Here is a 22,188-nt window from a genome sequence, read left to right on the forward strand (position 1 = left end):
ACAGTTACAAGATGACATGATGACATGGTGTCATATCCTGGGTTGTTCTGAACAGAATGAGCCTATGTTTGTCTATTGTGAAGAAAAATTGCAGCAGAACACCTGAATGCACTCATGACTCCTTTCTATGTGCATCATAATTAAGATCTGTTTCTCGGAATTGCCTTGTGAACGCCTAACATCGCAAGTCATGTTGGCAATAGAGCAAGCTTTCAAATGATGCCCACCTGACCCAGATGGCTATTTATAATGGGCATACACAACACAAGTAATTGTGTGATGGTGGGGATGCAGGGTTGTGTTCCAAACAAAACAACTACAAGTGTGCTTACACTAGTTCTTCAACAGCACATCTAGGAGAGCTCAAAAAAGCACCTTATATTTGAAGACTCTTCTTTGAGTCATAAAAGTGCCTTGAAATGACTTAGGAACTGTGCACATATTAGGGAGGTGTGTGGCCACTTGGAGACACCAGTTAGACCTCTCACTCAAACCTTTGTCATGTTTTGTCTTATGTTGCACCTTCCCCCACATTTTCCAGGAATATTCTTATAATTTCACTGAATGTATCCAGACTATTTTCTAAATTCATTAACAACAAATGCGGCAAAAAGTACAGTAAATGCAAAATTCACATAAAATCAACAGTGTAATGTTTCAGTCTTGTGTCAGGTGAACTGTTGTGTCTTAAACTTTGGTCTAATAATTTTTCCATAATCTCCAAACTGTTCCGTTTCAATTGCTACAGTACCATGCTTATGTATATGAATTTCATATTTCTTCTGTAAAAAACATTTAAATGTAGCCCTATCCACATAGGCCAATTCACACGAGTGTAATTAATTAATAGGACTAAATCAAATCAACCTTGAAATGCACTTTAAATACAGTTTGATTTGATTTAATCCTATTTTTTAACTACAATTTTTGGTTCAGATGGAGATGTGAATTCAACACATTTATTATTAACTTTCCATGATTCCATTTGAAATCAACCAGAGTGAAACTCTAGGCCTATATGTATTGTCTATTTTTAGTTGAATCCTGGGCTGAATTGAAACAATAGCTGTTGACTTCCCAAATGCTACAGTATATACCACGAGGCCTAAAGAGCAACATTGATGATATATAATTGATGAAGTATGGTTACATTTAATTTACTGTTGAGCCTACCCTTTGGAAATTCTTCGATAACAACATTGAATCTATTAATTGTATATTTCACAGAAATCATTCTCACAATAGCACATTGGTAGTCAATGACAAATATCAACAGGGCTGGGCTTGGTTAAAACCCTGGAAGGGAAACCAAAAGGGATAACTGTAGATTAAATTAAATTAAATGAATTATCCAGTAGGAGGTGCTTCACAGCTCATTGTTTTTTTTCTTATAGTGGATATTACGTTTAAGATCTGATGTTGTTTCAAAGGTACAAATTCAGCATATTTTTTACATAGTTACCATGGCGTAATCTTGTAGTTGAAATTTTACCCTGAAAAGATCAGTTTCTGTTGATGACTTTATTCAAGTCCAACGTATTTTCCACATAGATTCCACGTCACAGTACGTTGACAAATTATGTTGAAACAACGTCGATTTAATCAATTTGTGCCCAGTGGGAGATGATAAAGAAACACTGCAAGCAATTTAGATTATATTGGTAAAAAACAAAAACAACGATAACATTTGGGGCAGTCTTTCACACTGCCTACAATTGGTGGCTTAGAGACATGGAATCTTGCAAATTGAGGTTGAGGTTGAAATAAGGGGATAGTTGAGATCAGATCCAAGGGAGAACAAGGCAATATGGACACATGGGGTATGTAGCTCAGCATGGCTACTAATTGAAAGAAAACAGATTCCTCTCCTACAGACTTTTTCACCGGTATGGCAGATGCATGATTACTTGCCTCTGTGCTGCCAGTAATAGTCAACCCATGTGCTACATAGTATTTATTTTTTAATATAATTTTTTAAAAGGGTGGATCAGCTTAATATTGCGGAAAGATTGTTGCTTCCATCAATGTAATTGTCTGCATCATTTCCAATCCCCCATATCTTTTCTTTTGTAAATATATATACAGTGCCTTGCGAAAGTATTCGGCCCCCTTGAACTTTGCGACCTTTTGCCACATTTCAGGCTTCAAACATAAAGATATAAAACTGTATTTTTTTGTGAAGAATCAACAACAAGTGGGACACAATCATGAAGTGGAAATACATTTATTGGATATTTCAAACTTTTTTAACAAATCAAAAACTGAAAAATTGGGCGTGCAAAATTATTCAGCCCCCTTAAGTTAATACTTTGTAGCGCCACCTTTTGTTGCGATTACAGCTGTAAGTCGCTTGGGGTATGTCTCTATCAGTTTTGCACATCGAGAGACTGACATTTTTTTCCCATTCCTCCTTGCAAAACAGCTTGAGCTCAGTGAGGTTGGATGGAGAGCATTTGTGAACAGCAGTTTTCAGTTCTTTCCACAGATTCTCGATTGGATTCAGGTCTGGACTTTGACTTGGCCATTCTAACACCTGGATATGTTTATTTTTGAACCATTCCATTGTAGATTTTGCTTTATGTTTTGGATCATTGTCTTGTTGGAAGACAAATCTCCGTCCCAGTCTCAGGTCTTTTGCAGACTCCATCAGGTTTTCTTCCAGAATGGTCCTGTATTTGGCTCCATCCATCTTCCCATCAATTTTAACCATCTTCCCTGTCCCTGCTGAAGAAAAGCAGGCCCAAACCATGATGCTGCCACCACCATGTTTGACAGTGGGGATGGTGTGTTCAGCTGTGTTGCTTTTACGCCAAACATAACGTTTTGCATTGTTGCCAAAAAGTTCAATTTTGGTTTCATCTGACCAGAGCACCTTCTTCCACATGTTTGGTGTGTCTCCCAGGTGGCTTGTGGCAAACTTTAAACAACACTTTTTATGGATATCTTTAAGAAATGGCTTTCTTCTTGCCACTCTTCCATAAAGGCCAGATTTGTGCAATATACGACTGATTGTTGTCCTATGGACAGAGTCTCCCACCTCAGCTGTAGATCTCTGCAGTTCATCCAGAGTGATCATGGGCCTCTTGGCTGCATCTCTGATCAGTCTTCTCCTTGTATGAGCTGAAAGTTTAGAGGGACGGCCAGGTCTTGGTAGATTTGCAGTGGTCTGATACTCCTTCCATTTCAATATTATCGTTTGCAGTGCTCCTTGGGATGTTTAAAGCTTGGGAAATCTTTTTGTATCCAAATCCGGCTTTAAACTTCTTCACAACAGTATCTCGGACCTGCCTGGTGTGTTCCTTGTTCTTCATGATGCTCTCTGCGCTTTTGACGGACCTCTGAGACTATCACAGTGCAGGTGCATTTATACGGAGACTTGATTACACACAGGTGGATTGTATTTATCATCATTAGTCATTTAGGTCAACATTGGATCATTCAGAGATACTCACTGAACTTCTGGAGAGAGTTTGCTGCACTGAAAGTAAAGGGGCTGAATAATTTTGCACGCCCAATTTTTCAGTTTTTGATTTGTTAAAAAAGTTTGAAATATCCAATAAATGTCGTTCCACATCATGATTGTGTCCCACTTGTTGTTGATTCTTCACAAAAAAATACAGTTTTATATCTTTATGTTTGAAGCCTGAAATGTGGCAAAAGGTCGCAAAGTTCAAGGGGGGCGAATACTTTCGCAAGGCACTGTATATATATATATATATATATCCATATACATACACGTACATACACATACACATATGCATACATATACACTTACATATAAATACACATACCTATATAGATGTACATGTTTTTTGTCTTTTTTTTTAAATATACCTTTATTATTCCCCGCAAACCCTACCACCCTTCCCCCAATTGGAGTAAACTAATAAACAATAACACTTAGGCTTCTACCTTCAGTTTATACACCTTATACACATTTTACAGACACAATCTACTTTACAATAGTTATATTTTGTTTGTTTTTAGTCCTTCCTCTATTTCTGATGTCCATCCAGTTTGATTTCTATTGGTAACTGTGCTATTCCACAAAATATCTGAACCTATATACATTTTACAGATCCCGTATGTTTTACATTGGTTATCTTGTTATTAGTCCCACCCTTCAGCTCCTTTCAACCCCTCCCATCTATATCTCACAACACCGTCCATTTTGAATTTCTATTTGACATATATTTTTCAACTGTGCTGTGATGCTTCACAAAAGTACTGAACCTTTCTATTATCATAGCTTATACAGATTGTAAATTAAAAAAATTTTTTTTTGCTGAAATAATTATGATATTATTGATTGATTGACTGTGGCTTTTCAAATCACCCAGTATTGCTATCTGCAGCGTTAGTTCTACGCAAATGTTGCAATTCTTCAGCCATTCCTGGAACTTTGACCAAAAATGAGCCAAATATGGACAATACCAAAATAAATGATCAAATGACTCTGCCTCCTCACAGCAAAATCTGCAGTGCTGGGAAGATTGTATCCCCCATATATATAATATTCTATTGGTTGCAAGAATTTGAAATAGTAATTTAAATTTAAAAAATTGAAGTTTTGAATCAGGCGTTGATTTGCATATCAATTCATAAACCATGTGCCATGGAATAGGTACATCGAAAATCTCTTCCCAACTATTTAGCAATTTATATGGCACAGCTGTCAGTTTTTTGGTCGTTAAATCGAATTGGTATATTTTTTTATTTATCACACTTTTCTTTAACCATTTATGTTCTTTAATACAGGGCCGACAGACAAGTTCCTTACTTTTTCCCCCTTCTACTTGCCTCTTTAATTTTTGTGGTAATGCTGCAATTACTTGGTTGTAATTTTGGGTAGAACAGACATTCCCATATGTCTATGTTAGCTACATATGTGACATAACTCCACCAGTCCTATTTATGATATTATTCACAAAAATTATACATTTAAAAAAAAATCTTAGAAAAATACATTTTTTTTAATCAATTAGGATATTTGAGTTTAACCACAATATTTGTTGTATTATTTGTTCTGTCTTTTCAGGTGGATTAAACTGAAATTTCAACCAACTTTCTAAGGCTTGTTTAAAAAATAAAGATATTTTGGAGATGATTTCCTTTTCAAACAACCGAAAGTGAGCAGGTGTAATCTGAATAAAGGGGAAAAGGCCCTTCTTGAACATAGGATGAGACATTCCTGCCAATTTACGAGAGAACCCGTTTGGATTTAAGTATAACTTTTGTATGACTGATGCCTTTAGTGAGAGGTCTAATGCTTTAATATATAATCATTTCTGCCCTCCGAATTCATATTCGTTATATAAATAGGCCCTTTTAATTTTGTCTGGCTTGCCATTCCAAATAAAATTCTATATTTTTTGTTTATATAATTTAAAAAGCAGGTCACTAGGTGTAGGCAAAACCATAAGCAAATAGGTAAAGTGTGATATGACTAAAGAGTTAAGGGGGATTTCTCCACAAATAGACAGGTCTTTTCCTTTCCATGGTAGCAAGATCTTATCTATTTTTGCTAATTTTCTATAAAAATGTATTGGAGTGAGATAATTTCTTTCTTTTTGGATTTGTATACCGAGTATGCCCACATCTCCGTCAGACCATTTCATTGGTAAACTACAAGGTGATGTAAAATTTGCATTTTTTTGTGATCCAATACGTGTTATTGACCAAATACTTATTTTCCACTATAATTTGCAAATACATTCATTGAAAATCCTACAATGTGATTTTCTGGATTTCTTTTTCTCATTTTGTCTGTCATAGTTGAAGTGTACCTATGATGAAAATTACAGGCATCTCTCATCTTTTTAAGTGGGAGAACTTGCACAATTGGTGGCTGAGAAGTTCCTCCTCTGTAATTTGGCCTTCACATGAGTCTTTCTGTACAGATGTTAATTTTACATTATTATTAGGAGAAAAAAAATCATACAATTAGCTTCAGTTAGTGGAGATGGAGGAGACTGAAACGAAAACATATTCTGAAAGTACTTTACTTCCTCTTTCAAAATATAATTCGGTGAATCATGTGTGACTCCATCATTTGTAACAAGTTTCAATAAGAAATGTTTGGTAGCATTTCTATATTGAAGATTGAAAAATAATTTGGTGCATTTTCCCCCATATTCCATTCAGTTCACTTTATTTTTATAATATATTACACCGGATCTTTCTTGAATAAGTTTCTCCATTTCTTTTTGTTTTTCCTCTAACTTGTTCTGTGTCTCTATAGTACCGTTTTTATTGCTATCTAACTGTACTGTTAGTCCTTCAATTTCCTTTGTTTATATGGACTCTATTGATCTAAATTGCTTTTGTTTTATAGATGAGTACTGAATTGCATGGCCTCTAAAGGCACATTTAAAAGTGTCCCATACAATAAGGGGATCTGCTGTACCTATGTTATGTCTGAAAAAGTCAGTTATATATTATTCTGTACTAGTTCTAAACAATTTATCATCTAGTAGGCTTTGATTCAATTTCCAATATCCTTGCTCACGTGGAAATTCTGTAAGAGTAATATATATGGCAATTATGTGATGATCCGACCGCATTCTGTCCCCTATCAACACTTTTTAAACTTTTGGTGCCAAAGAAAATGGCATAAGAAAGTAGTCAAGACGACTTGCTTGATTAAGCCCCCGCCATGTATATCTCACTAGGTCAGGATATTTTAGTGTGCTACATTGTAGTAACTGATCTACTGAATTCACACACACACACAGACACACAGACACACACACAGACACACAGACACACACACAGACACACAGACACACACACAGACACACAGACACACACACACACACACACACACACACACACACACACACACACACACACACACACACACACACACACACACACACACACACACACACACACACACACACACACACACACACACACAGCTGTGCTTCAAGACTGTCAAAAGGCCACCAGTTTATTATGGAGAGAGATCTTGTGGAATTCTAAACAAATGCATGCAGGACTATGTATCTCTACACACTTTCCACTTCCTTCAGTTTCCATAACTTGTGTCCAGAGCATTTGTCCCAGAATCTACCCAATTAAGCTAACTCCCAGGTAAGGGATTAAATGTGAAGCATCAGTAGGTGCTGACTGCACCAGGCGGCCGTGGCCTAGCTATCTGACAGCACATCAATTGTAGTCAGATGGACGGGAGCCTGGGAGCAGCAGCGCTGATTAAACCAATCCTTGTTGGAGCTGACGTCTCTCCGGAGTCCCACCCGTCACCAATGGCAACTCAAGCGCTGAGAGTGAAATAGTGTTCAGGGTCACCAAGGTTTTTGATGATCTGGCAGCGAGCGTACATTTAGAGGTGACGCTCAACCCTCTCTCCTTCTCCAACTATCCCAAAATAGAATGATTTACCAGCCAATGCTAAGAACTCCAGTGCTCACACACAGTATCCTTAGAAATAATGGTTGACTCCTTCTGTCACTATTTCCTCCCTTAATGAATTGGGGATCCTTCAACTGTGTGTTATAACTGCAAGGCACACCAAACTGGCCCAACAGAATTAAACCATACAACTGAACTGCACTGCATGAGGCCTGATCTAAATAGAACACCAGAGCTGATCACCACTGTCAGGTTTCTATTCAGACTCTCATCTTGAGAACTGCTGATGGTAAAATGAGACTCAGACTTTTACAGCAAATGTCACATCACAGCCTCTTCCTACCAAACACCTAGAACAAATAGTTTTCAGATCCTTTTGATTATACAGTAGATGTCCTGTGATGTGTTGGTCAAAACTGTGGCAATGGAGTGTGTGATCATGTTTGCTAAAATGCACGGTATAGTATGCAGTCCTACTGTCACTGTGTTGTCTTAAACCTAGGTTTTTAAAACCAACAGCAATATAAAGGCATTGTAATTAATAACCTTCTTCACTGTATAATATAAACTGAGGGTTTAAGATGAATGTGTCTCCAGTACTGCAACATTGACTAAGGACACAGTGTACTCTTAATCGGTGAGACTCAGTAGGTAAGATGGCGCCAGAGAAGAAAGTTTGTTTATTTGTGTTGTTTGTAACTTATATTTTTACTTATTATGTATATAATTTTGCCATTAGCGCATCTTATGACTGAAAATAACACTGAGATTACTCACCACAAACTGACAGAATCCTTATTTTCGGGTTAACGAGTCTGACCCGCCCAACGCGAACGATATACTGCTTTCTCAGGAACAGGCCCAGATCCCCGTGATTTGGGTGTAGAGGAGGCGGAGAAAAAGGGGCCGGAGAGCGGGCTGCCTTCTGAGAATTTGTAGGCGATTGAAGAAACCGCCACTTCCTTCCATTCTGCTAACAAATGTGCAATCTTTGGACAATAAAATCGATGACCTACACGGAAGATTAAACTACATACGGGACATTCAAAACTGTAATATCTTATGCTTCACGGAGACGTGGCTGAACAACGACACTATCAACATACAGCTGGCTGGTTATACGCTGCACCGGCAGGATAGAACAGCGGTGTCTGGTAAGACAAGAAGCGGCGGACTATGTATTTTTGTAAATAACAGCTGGTGCACTATATCTAAGGAAGTCTCGAGCTATTGCTTGCCTGAGGTAGAGTATCTCATGATAAACTGTAGACCACACTACCTACCTGGAGAGTTTTTATCTGCATTTTTCGTAGCTGTTCACATACCACCACAGTCAGAGCCTGGCACAAAGACTGCATTGAATGAGCTGTATTAAGCAAACAAGAAAACGCTCACACAGAGGCGTCGCTCCTAGTAGCCGGGGACTTTAATGCAGGGAAACTTAAATCAGTTTTACCAAATTTCTATCAGCATGATAAATGTACAATCAGAGGGGAAAAAATCTGGACCACCTTTACTCCACACAGAGATGCATACAAAGCTCTCCCTCGCCCTCCATTTGCCAAATTTGACCATAATTATATCCTCTGATTCCTGCTTACAAACAAAAATTAAAGCAGGAAGCACCAATGACTAGATCAATAAAAAAAGTGGTCAGATGAAGCAGGTGCTAAGCTACAGGACTGTTCTGCTAGCACAGACTGGAATATGTTCCGGGATTCCTCCGATGGCAATGAGGAGTACATCACATCAGTTATTGGCTTCATCAATAAGTACATCGATGACGTCGTCCCCACAGTGACCATACGTACTTACCCCAACCAGAAGACATGGATTACAGCCAACATCCACACTGGGCTAAAGGCTAGAGCTGCCGCTTTCAAGGAGCAAGGCTCTAACCGGGAAGCTTATAAGAAATACTGCTATGCCCTCTGATGAACCATCAAACAGGCAAAGCATCAATACAGGACTAAGATCGAATCATACTGCACCGGCTCTGACGTTCGTCGGATGTGGCAGGGTTTGCAAACCATTACAGACTACAAAGGGAAGCACAGCCGAGAGCTGCCCAGTGACACGAGCCTACCAGACGAGCTAAACTGCTTCTATGCTCGCTTCAAGGAAAACAACACTGAAACATGCATGAGAGCACCAGCTGTTCTGGAAGACCGTGTGATCACGCTCTCCGCAGCCGATGTGAGTAAGACCTTTAAACAGGTCAACATTCTCAAGGCCGCAGGGCCAGATGGATTACTAGGACGTGTACTGCGAACATGCGGTGACCAACTGGCAAGTGTCTTCACTGACATTTTCAACCTCTCCCTGTCCGAGTCTGTAATACCAACATGTTTTAAGCAGACCAGCATAGTGCCTGTGCCCAAGAACACTAAGGTACCCTGCCTAAACGACTACCGACCCGTAGCACTCACGTCTGTAGCCATGAAGTGCTTTGAAAGGATGGTCATGGCTCACATCAACACCATTACCCCAGAAACCCTAGACCCACTACAATTTGCATACAGATCTACAGATGATGCAATCTCTGTTGCACTCCACACTGCCCTTTCCCACCTGGACAAAAGGAACACCTATGTTAGATGGCTGTTCATTGACTACAGCTCAGCGTTCAACACCATTGTGCCCTCAAAGCTCATCAATACGCTAAGGACCCTGGGACTTAACATCTCCCTCTGCAACTGGATCCTGGACTTCCTGACGAGCCGCCCACAGGTGGTAAGGGTAGGTAACAACACAGCCCTCAGGGGCCCCTCAGGGGTGCGTGCTCAGTCCCCTCCTGTATCCCTGTTCACTCATGACTGCACGGCCAGGCTCGACTCCAACACCATCATTAAGTTTGCCGATGACACAACAGTGGCAGGCCTGATCACCGACAACGTCGAGACAGCCTATAAGGGAGGAGGTCAGAGACATGGCTGTGTGGTGCCAGGACAACAACCTCTCTCTCAATGTGATCAAGACAAAGGAGATGATTGTGGATGACAGGAAAAAGAGGACTGAGCTCGCCCCCATTCTCATTGACGGGGCTGCAGTGGAGCAGGTTGAGAGCTTCAAGTTCTTTGGTGTCCACATCACCAACAAACTAACATGGTCCAAGCACACCAAGACAGTCATGAAGAGTGCACAACAAAACCTTTACCCCATCTGGAGACTGAAAAGATACCGCACGGCAAGCGGTACTGGAGAGCCAAGTATAGGTCCATGAGGCTTCTAAACAGCTTCTACCCCCAAGCCATAAGAATCCTAATCAAATGGCTACCCAGACTTTTTGCATTGCCCCCCCTCGTCTTTTACTCCGCTGCTACTCTCTGTTATCAGCTATGCATATTCACTTTAGTAACTCTACCTACATGTACATGTTACCTCAACTAACCGGTGCCCCCGCACATTGACTCGGTACCGGTACCCCCCTGTATAAATCTCGCTATTGTTATTTTACTGCTGCTCTTTAATTACTTGTTACTTTTATTTCTTATTCTTATCTGTATTTTTTAAAACTGCATTGTTGGTTAGGGGCTAGTAAGTAAGCATTTCACTGTAAGGTCTACACCTGTTGTATTCTGTGCATGTGACTCATACAATTTGATTTGATTTGAGGATACAAAGCACTGGCTGTTCCTCCCAGGCCAATCCATCCATCATTGCTACACTGAATCATCTCATTGTCAATAACGGATGGAGCAATACATTACAGTCATGTGGTAACTGTTAGTGTTAATGACATTGAGCAGACATTGAGTACAGAAAAAGCCTAGATGGACAACACGCTTAGTAAGGCAATAATATATGGAAATTCATTGTGAGGTAAACAAATAGGAGACAGGTGGATTCGGCTAAGAGGCCTGCTCACAAGGAGTGCCATTTCACTGCAATATTCAACAACAATATACAAATGACTACTTCAGTGCAAAACAACCCAAAATCTGTCCCCCCACCTCCACATCGTCAAAGGTTGAGATTTTCAATCACTGGAATAATTGCAGATTTTATATTACAATGGGACTTTGACATTTTCATACATTCTAAACCCCCAGTGTTGCCAAAGTTCCTACTTTGTGTGCCACTGCACATGTGGGCTGATATTAACTTCCTGTTTCCCCAATAAATCAGGGAGCCCTGTCCGCTTATCTCTGTCTGATACCCAGATCAATCTGCCTTTTAATCCCCAGCCCACTCCGCCTAGTGTGAAGCCAGCACATCAGGCACAGCCCGCCAGCCTGTGTCCCAAATCCAAAGTCAAAGCCACAGGAAGAGATGGGGAGTGAGGATTGATCTCAGCAATGGTAGGAAAAGAATTCAGAGTGCATACGGGGTTTATGTGTGATCTGTAAATGCCATAATGCTAATCTGAATACCAAACAAGGTGTCTGATTTGCTTATGCTATGCCCGGCAGAGCTGTGATGTATCATTGGGCTCATCTGTATTTGTCTGCCTGCATGGTTTCACAACTCCAGTCAAAACTGCTGTCAACAACAAAAGAGTGCCAAAGTTATAGACAATTTCCTGAGCTTGAGACTTGGGTCAAATCAAATCAAATGTTATTGGTCACATATTTTGCAGATTTTTATTGCGGGTGAAGGGAAAAGCTTGTGTTCCTAGCTCCAACAGTGCAGTAGTATCTAACAAGTCACAACAATAAACATATCTATTGAATTTAATAAAATACAGTAAAATAGAATACAGTATATACATATGAGATCTGTAAAGCAGTATGTTAAACATTATTTTAAAATCATTAAAGTGACTAGTGTTCCATTATTAAAGTGGCCAGTGATTCCAAGTCTATGGATATAGGGCAGCAGCCTCTAAGCTGCAGGGTTGCATAACTGGGTGAAAGCCGGCTAGTGATGGCTATTTATCAGTCTGATGGCCTTGAGATTGAAACTGTTTCTCAGTCTCTCGTCCCAGCTTTGATGCACATGTACTGACCTCACCTTCTGGATGATAGGGGGGTGAACAGGCTGTGGCTTGGGTGATTGATGTCCTTGATGATCTTTTTGGCCTTCCTGTGACATCGGGTGCTGTTCATGTCCTGCAGTGGCGGATTTAGGAATGGGCGACATGTGCAGCCTACATCTTGCTGGGGGTTAGCATGGGGCACCCGCACAATTTTTTTTGGAATGGTGACATTTGCGCGATCAGTTTTCTATCATTCATTTGCACGTCACGTCAATGATATCATGTCACCGTGTGGAACTGTTGGTCAATTAACCTTGTCGGAGTGGGCGCCCGATTCTAGTTTGTGAGCTAGAGCTTGTTAGGGCTAGGGTCCTTTTTCAGAATTTCCGCCTGACTTACGTGCCCAAAGTAAACTGCCTGTTACTCAGGCCCAGAAGCCAGTGAGGCACATAATTGGTACCATTGGATAGAAAATACTTTGAAGTTTGTAGAAATGTAAAAATAATGTATGAGACTATAACACAATTGATATGGTAGGAGAAAATCCAAAGAAAAACCCACCAGAATTAATTTTTTTGAGAGCTCCCAGCTCCCAGATTGCAATTCCTATGGCTTCCACTAGATGTCAACAGTCTTTGTTCAAGGTTTCAGGCTTGTGTCTTCCAAAACGAGGAAGAATTTTGAGTTTTGGTACAGGGAGTCAGAGTTGGAAATCAGTCTGTGGGCACGCGACAAAGAGGGCGCGCACGTGCTAATTTTACTTTTCTATTGAACATACTTCTTTCCATATGAAATATTATAGTTTAATTAAATTTTAGGGTACCTGAGGATTAAAAAAAATGTAGTTTGACTTTTTGGGATATAAAGAAGGATTTTATCTAACAAAACGACCATGCATGTTGTAGCTGGGACCCTTTGGATTGCAAATCAGAGGAAGATTTTCAAAAAGTAATTGATTATTTAATCGGTATTTGTGATTTTTTGAAGCCTGTGCTGGATGAAAAATATCCCATGGCATGCTTTCGCTGTAAATCCTACTGTAAATCGGACAATGCAGTTACATTAACAAGAATTTAAGCTTTTAACCGATATAAGACACTTGTATATACCTAGATGTTTAATAGCCATACTTTTTACGATTATTTATTTGAATTGCGCGCCCTCCAATTTCACCGGAAATTGTCGACGGGTTACTGACAAAAGGCAGGCTACTGCCTGAGAAGGTCTCCCACTCAGAAGTACGAGATACGGAGGGGGGCGGGGGTAGGTTGACCTCAGATCTCCCCACTGGAAGCCTGCGGTAGGGGGAGTGGGGAAATCTATCAAATAGCACACCTATTGTACAGTACTAATTCAATTAGTAAAATTAGTCACACTACGAAATGCAACCAAATAAACCACAATTCATTCATAATGCTAAACGTCCTCTCACTGTCAACTGCTTTTATTTTCAGCAAACTTAACGTGTAAATATTTGTACGAACATAACAAGATTCACCACCTGAGACATAAACTGAACAAGTTCCACAGACATGTGACTAACAGAAATTGAATAATGTGTCCCTGAACAAAGAGGGGGTCAAAATCAAAAGTAACAGTCAGTATCTGGTGTGGCCACCAGCTGCATTAAGTACTGCAGTGCATCTCCTCCTCATGGACTGCACCAGATTTGCCCGTTCTTGTTGTGAGATGTTACCCCACTCTTCCACCAAGGCACCTGCAAGTTCCCAGATATTTCGGGGAGGAATGGCCCTAGCCCTCACCCTCCGGTCCAACAGGTCCCAGACATGCTCAATGGGATTGAGATCCAGGCTCTGGCCGTGGCAGGACACTGACATTCCTGTCTTGCAGGAAATCACACACAGAACGAGCAGTATGGCTGGTGGCATTGTCATGCTGGAGGGTCGTGTCAGAATGAGCCTGCAGGAAGGGTACCACATGAGGGAGGAGGATGTCTTCCCTATAACGCACAGCGTTGAGATTGCCTGCAATGACAACAAGCTCAGTCCAATAATGCTGTGACACACCCCCCAGACCATGACGGACCCTCCACCTCCAAATCTATCCCGCTCCAGAGTACAGGCCTCGGTGTTACGCTCATTCCTTTGAAAATAAACTTGAATCCAACAATCACCCTGGTGATACAAAACCGGGACTCGTCAGTGAAGAGCACATTTTTGCCAGTCCTGTCTGGTCCTGCAACAGTGGGTTTGTGCCCATTGGCGACATTGTTGCTGGTGATGTCTGGTGAGGACCTGCCTTACAACAGGCCTACAAGCTCTCAGTTCAGCCTCTCTCAGCCTATTGCGGACAGTCTGAGCACTGATGGAGGGATTGTGCATTCCTCGGGCAGTTGTTGCTGCCATCCGGTACCTGTCCCGCAGATGTGATGTTTGGCTGTACCGATCCTGTGCAGGTGTTGTTACATGTAGTCTGCCTCTGCAAGGAAGATCAGCTGTCCGTCCTGTCTCCCTGTAGCGCTGTCTTAGGCGTCTCACAGTACGGACATTGCAATTTATTGCCCTGGCCACATCTGCAGTCCTCAAGTTTTCATACCTGTGATCTAAATTGCCTACCGTCTGTAAGCTGTTAGTGTCTTAAGGACCGTTCCACAGGTGCATGTTCATTAATTGTTTATGATTTGTTGAACAAGCATGGGAAACAGTGTTTAAACCCTTTACAATGAAGATCTGTGAAGTTATTTGGATTTTTACGGTTTTAATCGTTGAAAGACAGGGTCCTGAAAAAGGGACGTTTACTTTTTTGCTGAGTTTAGTTTTACAGACATATTTTTTTTTCTTCAGTTTTTTGCGAAATCGTTAAGAATAATATAAAACCAGTTTGCACACCATCAAGGTGAACTGGTTTAGTCTTGTCTCTTGGTTGACAGTGTTGGGGGATGGGTAATGTATTGATGCTCGAGTACCAAATCAACACATATGGATAAGAAAAGGTCTAAGCCATCAGGTGCCCAGGAAAAAGAGGAAAGAAGAAGAGGAGAAACGCGCAAAAGATAAAGGTATGCAGCTATGTCATCTCTTTATGAGTATAATATTATGCATGTAATGATATAGGATCGTATAACATTTATGTTTGTTAGCCTATGTTGCTTGCTATGCTAATACACATAGGGCGACAATATTTCTGTCCAACTAGCTTACATAACATTGGATATAATTTCACACAGTTTCATCATGATAATGTGTGTAGCCTGCAGAAAAACAATTTCCATCTAACTAGCACATTATTGATTTGATTAACCTTCATTGAGGTGACATCATAAAGGTTTTCTGTGATTGTATTGACTGAGCTCAGTAAGAGCCACAGCCAATGCTGTAGGCTAACTTAAAAGACATCTATATTATGCTGATATTTTGTAACTTTTGTGATATATTGAGTCCTTTGGGGTGTCTTATGCCTAGAATTAGCCAAGGAGGTTGTATGGATCATTTGGTTCCTATTATGAAAGTTTGATCAATTGTGCATCAAATGTATTTAGGGTGTCAGACTCATATACTGTATTTCAATGCAAATTCAGGGGCACTTCTGAAATATTTTGGAGCACCTTCTGGCACTGGCCAGAATGAGGATCCATCTACCTCCTCAGCCACACAGGCCTCTTCATAAATGTTTTCTGAGCCTGAGGATGAAGACCCATTTGCTTCCAATTCTCCCCAGCAGGATTCTTCAGGTGTGTTTGTGCGCACCCGCACGTGTGTGTATGTGTGTGGGTACATGCATATGTGCTTATGTGTACATCCCTGCATAACATAAACAAAATAATTAATTTCCCTTTTGCAAAGTTTTACATTTCCATATTGTAGGTAACAATGATGATTTTATTATTATTAGACCCTGCTGCTGAGGATGAATCACTGTCTACAGACCCTGCTGCTGAGGATGAATCATTGTCTACAGACCCTGCTGCTGAGGATGAATCACTGTCTACAGACCCTGCTGCTGAGGATGAACCACTGTCTACAGACCCTGCTGCTGAGGATGAACCACTGTCTACAGACCCTGCTGCTGAGGATGAACCACTGTCTACAGACCCTGCTGCTGAGGATGAATCACTGTCTACAGACCCTGCTGCTGAGGATGAACCACTGTCTACAGACCCTGCTGCTGAGGATGAATCACTGTCTTCAGACCCTGCTGCTGAGGATGAACCACTGTCTACAGACCCTGCTGCTGAGGATGAACCACTGTCTACAGACCCTGCTGCTGAGGATGAACCACTGTCTACAGACCCTGCTGCTGAGGATGAACAACTGTCTACAGACCCTGCTGCTGAGGATGAATCATTGTCTACAGACCCTGCTGCTGTGGATGAATCACTGTCTACAGACCCTGCTGCTGAGGATGAATCATTGTCTACAGACCCTGCTGCTGAGGATGAACCACTGTCTACAGACCCTGCTGCTGAGGATGAACAACTGTCTACAGACCCTTCTGCTGAGGATGAATTATTGTCTACAGACCCTGCTGCTGAGGATGAATCATTGTCTACAGACCCTGCTGCTGAGGATGAATCACTGTCTACAGACCCTGCTGCTGAGGATGAATTATTGTCTACAGACCCTGCTGCTGAGGATGAATCATTGTCTACAGACCCTGCTGCTGAGGATGAATCATTGTCTACAGACCCTGCTGCTGAGGATGAATCATTGTCTACAGACCCTGCTGCTGTGGATGAATCATTGTCTACAGACCCTGCTGCTGTGGATGAATCACTGTCTACAGACCCTGCTGCTGAGGATGAATCATTGTCTACAGACCCTGCTGCTGAGGATGAACCACTGTCTACAGACCCTGCTGCCGAGGATGAATCATTGTCTACAGACCCTGCTGCTGAGGATGAATCATTGTCTACAGACCCTGCTGCCGAGGATGAATCATTGTCTACAGACCCTGCTGCTGAGGATGAACCACTGTCTACAGACCCTGCTGCTGAGGATGAATCATTGTCTACAGACCCTGCTGCTGAGGATGAATCATTGTCTACAGACCCTGCTGCTGAGGATGAACCACTGTCTACAGACCCTTCTGCTGAGGATGAATCATTGTCTACAGACCCTGCTGCTGAGGATGAATCATTGTCTACAGACCCTGCTGCTGAGGATGAATCATTGTCTACAGACCCTGCAGCTGAGGATGAATCACTGTCTACAGACCCTGCTGCTGAGGATGAATCATTGTCTACAGACCCTGCTGCTGAGGATGAATCACTGTCTACAGACCCTGCTGCTGAGGATGAATTATTGTCTACAGACCCTGCTGCTGAGGATGAATCATTGTCTGCAGACCCTGCTGCTGAGGATGAATCATTGTCTACAGACCCTGCTGCTGAGGATGAATCACTGTCTACAGACCCTGCTGCTGAGGATGAATCATTGTCTACAGACCCTGCTGCTGAGGATGAATCATTGTCTACAGACCCTGCTGCTGAGGATTAATCATTGTCTACAGACCCTGCTGCTGAGGATGAATCACTGTCTACAGACCCTGCTGCTGAGGATGAATCATTGTCTACAGACGCTGCTGCTGAGAATGAATCATTGTCTACAGACCCTGCTGCTGAGGATTAATTATTGTCTACAGACCCTGCTGCTGAGGATGAATCATTGTCTGCAGACCCTGCTGCTGAGGATGAATCATTGTCTACAGACCCTGCTGCTGAGGATGAACCACTGTCTACAGACTCTGCTGCTGAGGATGAATCATTGTCTACAGACCCTGCTGCTGAGGATGAATCACTGTCTACAGACCCTGCTGCTGAGGATGAACCACTGTCTACAGACCCTGCTGCTGAGGATGAATCATTGTCTACAGACCCTGCGCTGAGGATGAATCATTGTCTACAGACCCTGCTGACTGGCCTTCAGTTCTGACTGACAGAATTCGGACACAACTAGTTTGCAGAGGACCAAGTGAGATACCACCTAAATTTGTTTTCCCAAGGAATGAGTGATGGAAGAAGTTGCCACCACCTGTATTTCAGGAAGACCTTGGCGAGTGATGAAAAAATCCCTAGAAGTTGGTTGGTGTATTCTGAAAGAAACAGCCTCTTCTGCTTCTGCTGCAAACTCTTTTCTAATCAAATATATTTAGCAAACTCAGGACTGACAGACTGAAAACATGCAAGTTCTTTGCTAACTTCAAACAACAGCAGTCCAGAACACCAAAACTGCATGGAAACATGGAAAGAACTAGCAATGAGGATAAAAAAAATGGGAAACAATTGGTAAGCATGAGATGGCACTTATGGAGGCTGAGAGGATAAGATGGCAAGAGGTGTTGACACGTCTGACTGCTATTGTGCAGTCTCTGGCAATTAGAACCTCACCTAACCTCAGATTGCATCTCAGCCTCTTCATTCAAAGACTCAATCATGGGCACTCTTACTGGCAGTTGTGGCTGCTTTACGTGATGTATTGTTGTCTCTACCTTCTTGCCCTTTGTGCTGTTGTCTGTGCCCAATAATGTTTGCATCATGTTTTGTGTTGCTACCATGTTGTTGTCATGTTGTGTTGCTACCATGCTGTGTTGTCATGTGTTGCTGCCATGTTGTTGTCATGTTGTGTTGCTACCATGCTGTGTTGTCATGTCTTGCTGCCTTGCTATGTTGTTGTCTTAGGTCTCTCTTTATGTAGTGCTGTGTTGTCTCTCTTGTCGTGATGTGTGTTTTGTCATATATTTATGTTTTTTTTTTTATATATATACAGTGGGGCAAAAAAGTATTTAGTCAGCCACCAATTGTGCAAGATCTCCCACTTAATATTGGTTAGGCTACAGTCAGGCTGGGGAAATGTCAGCTAAGATAAGATGAGTGCTGCCCATCATCATCTTGTTTAGTTGGCTCATTTATTAGAACATTTTGCCATGTTAAACTATGTAGTTCACAAGTGGTATATTTTTCCCTTCACTCACAGTCTCTTAGTAGCCCAGGCCTACTCCTGACCAAAAGCCTGTGACTTCATTGACTTGTCTGATAATCAATCAATGTGATTTTGTTTGAGACTCACATTCTTTTGAAAATAGGATTGCTATTTTTTGTTTGATCGGTATCATGAAGGTAAGACCCTACACCTGCTCCCTAACAAAGTGGGGTGAGGGTAGGAAAGAGATTAAACTTGGATCAAAAAAGCATGGGCTTGGGCTCTGTTTCAAAATATTTTTTATATATTTTGATAATATATTTGTTTTATATTACTGAGGTTGCACACATTCCCGTGACACAAGTTGTGTGGGAAAAATATTTGGTTTTTATTTTGTTATATTCTATTATATTCTTACTATGAAATGTACAGTGGGGCAAAAAAGTATTTAGTCAGCCACCAATTGTGCAAGTTCTCCCACTTAATAAGATGAGAGAGGCCTGTAATTTTCATCATAGGTACACTTCAACTATGACAGACAAAATGAGAAGAAAAAAAATCCAGAAAATCACATTGTATGATTTTTTATGAATTTATTTGCAAATTATGGTGGAAAATAAGTATTTGGTCAATAACAAAAGTTTATCTCAATACTTTGTTATATACCCTTTGTTGGCAATGACAGAGGTCAAACATTTTCTGTAAGTCTTCACAAGGTTTTCACACACTGTTGGTATTTTGGCCCATTCCTCCATGCAGATCTCCTCTAGAGCAGTTATGTTTTGGGACTATTGCTGGGCAACACGGACTTTCAACTCCCTCCAAAGATTTTCTATGGGGTTGAGATCTGGAGACTGGCTAGGCCACTCCAGGACCTTGAAATGCTTCTTACGAAGCCACTCCTTCATTGCCCGGGCGGTGTGTTTGGGATCATTGTCATGCTGAAAGACCCAGCCACGTTTCATCTTCAATGCCCTTGCTGATGGTAGGCTTTGTTACTTTGGTCCCAGCTCTCTGCAGGTCATTCACTAGGTCCGCCCGTGTGGTTCTGGGATTTTTGCTCACCGTTCTTGTGACCATTTTGACCCCACGGGGTGAGATCTTGCGTGGAGCCCCAGATCGAGGGAGATTATCAGTGGTCTTGTATGTCTTCCATTTCCTAATAATTGCTCCCAGAGTTGATTTCTTCAAACCAAGCTGCTTACCTATTGCAGATTCAGTCTTCCCAGCCTGGTGCAGGTCTACAATTTTGTTTCTGGTGTCCTTTGACAGCTCTTTGGTCTTGGCCATAGTGGAGTTTGGAGTGTGACTGTTTGAGGTTGTGGACAGGTATCTTCTATACTGATAACAAGTTCAAACAGGTGCCATTAATACAGGTAACGAGTGGAGGACAGAGGAGCCTCTTAAAGAAGAAGTTACAGGTCTGTGAGAGCCAGAAATCTTGCTTGTTTGTAGGTGACCAAATACTTATTTTCCACCATAATTTGCAAATAAATTTATTAAAAATCCTACAATGTGATTTTCTGGAGAAAAAAAAATCTAATTTTGTCTGTCATAGTTGAAGTGTACCTATGATGAAAATTACAGGCCTCTCTCATCTTTTTAAGTGGAAGAACTTGCACAATTGGTGGCTGACTAAATATTTTTTGCCCCACTGTATATATTTTTATTCCCAGCCCCTGTCCCCACAGGAGGTATTTTGCCTTTTGGTAGGCCGTCATTGTAGTTAAGAATTTGTTCTTAACTTACTTGCCTAGTTAAATAAAGATTAAATAAAATCTGAACAGTTACCCTTTTGTGATTAGAATTGTATCACAAAAGGAAGAGCCCCACATAAAGGAACATTTTATGGTGTTTTTGGAGGCAGAGGGGGGCCGACATTTGGCATCCCCGATTCTCAAAAGATTAGAGGAGCTAAAAATTCCTTTTGAGGACTGCAGAGGACAGTCTTATGATAATGGGGCCAACATGATAGGCAAAAACAAAGGTGTCCAAGCCAGACTCATGGACATTAATCTAAGAGCTCTATTTGTGCCATGTGGGGCTCACACATTGAATCTGGTTGTAGCTGATGCTACTAAAAGTTCTGTCGATGCCACTGGTTACTTTGGCATCTTATACAAACTGTACACCTTGTTCTCAGCCTCCACACAGCGATGGGCCATCCTGAAAAAACATGTGGACATCACTTTGAAGATGTGGACGGAGACAAGGTGGGAGAGTAAAGTTAAGAGTGTCGGGCCACTGAGGTATCAGGCAGCAGCGGTGAGAGAGGCACCAAAGACCCTGTGATAAAGATTGAGGCCCAATCCTTGTCAGAGGAGGTGGGATCATACCGCTTCGGCATCTGTACAGTGGTGTGGTATGACATCTTGAGCCAGATCCAACATGTGAGCAAGCTGATGCAGTCTCCCAGTATGCATATGGATGTTGCAGTCAGTCTTCTCAGAAAGACAGAGAGGTCTCAGAAACTATAGGGCAACAGGCTTTATGACTGCACGAACGTCAGCCAAGGATATTTTCGAGGGTATGAATGTAGCAGCCTTTCTACAACAAAAAAGGCTGAGGTCCACAAAGCGACACTTTTCATATGAATCATTTGATGGGCCTTTGAGTGATGCCCTGAAGAAGCTGGAGGTGACATTTTTCAATGTCGTTGCTGATGCTGCAACCCTTGCTCAGCCCTTCAGGAAAGATTCTCCACATTGGAAAATGTGGGAGAGAAGTTTGGAGTGCTGTCAACCTTCCAAAGTCTCTCAAATGAGGAGCTGACAGAACAATGTGAGGCCCTTAGTATGACACTGCACTATAAAGAACACTCAGACTTGGATGGCAGAGAGCTTGCACAGGAACTATAGAACTTGCCTGACTTGCCATTGAAGACCATGACCCTGCTTGAGCTGATTATATTTATACATGAAAGGGAGATCTCAGAAATGTATCCAAATTTGTGGACTGCTCTCAGAATTTGTCTTACACTTCCAGTGACCGTAGCTGAAGCAGAGAGGAGCTTTTCAA

At 41.5% G+C, this 22,188-nt stretch overlaps 1 protein-coding gene across 1 annotated transcript in view; it reads right to left on the minus strand.

Moving 5' to 3' along the window:
- Positions 1-22,188, minus strand: part of LOC110522763 (cytosolic carboxypeptidase 6) — a 472,883-nt gene that overhangs the window by 87,123 nt on the left and 363,572 nt on the right. The gene's annotated exons all lie outside the window — the stretch shown is intronic.

Source organism: Oncorhynchus mykiss, chromosome 4 (assembly GCF_057628025.1).
Source record: "Oncorhynchus mykiss isolate SJ-2025 chromosome 4, ASM5762802v1, whole genome shotgun sequence".
Taxonomy (NCBI): domain Eukaryota; kingdom Metazoa; phylum Chordata; class Actinopteri; order Salmoniformes; family Salmonidae; genus Oncorhynchus; species Oncorhynchus mykiss.